This window comes from Penaeus monodon, chromosome 23 (genome assembly GCF_015228065.2).
Source record: "Penaeus monodon isolate SGIC_2016 chromosome 23, NSTDA_Pmon_1, whole genome shotgun sequence".
Classification (NCBI taxonomy): Eukaryota; Metazoa; Arthropoda; class Malacostraca; order Decapoda; family Penaeidae; genus Penaeus; species Penaeus monodon.
This window is the reverse complement of record NC_051408.1, coordinates 30,435,423-30,435,741: the sequence shown is the minus strand read 5'-3', so window position 1 is coordinate 30,435,741 and position 319 is coordinate 30,435,423.

The following is a 319-nucleotide window of genomic DNA, read 5'->3' as shown; positions in this document are numbered from 1 at the left end:
AAAGGAGTTGTTAAAGGGAAAAACATTTTCGCACAGGAACTTTATCTCCTGGCATTAACGTCATTGCGTGGCACTCTGGCATTGTGTTGGCACTATATTTACAGCAGACATGACCCATTAAGGATGCCTCTCCTCTCTCTTTAGCTAGCAGGTTTCGGCTCGCTCATACGCCCCAGAGGCATTTGCATAAATGTCTCGGTTATGGCCCGTGTTCCCTGCAAGCTCCTCGTGTTCTGTGTTTAAGTGCTGTGTTGTTTCCCCGCTTTTTGCTTTGCCTTTTTTTTAGTCTTGCTGTTCTTGCTCTGCAGTTTTTGATCTA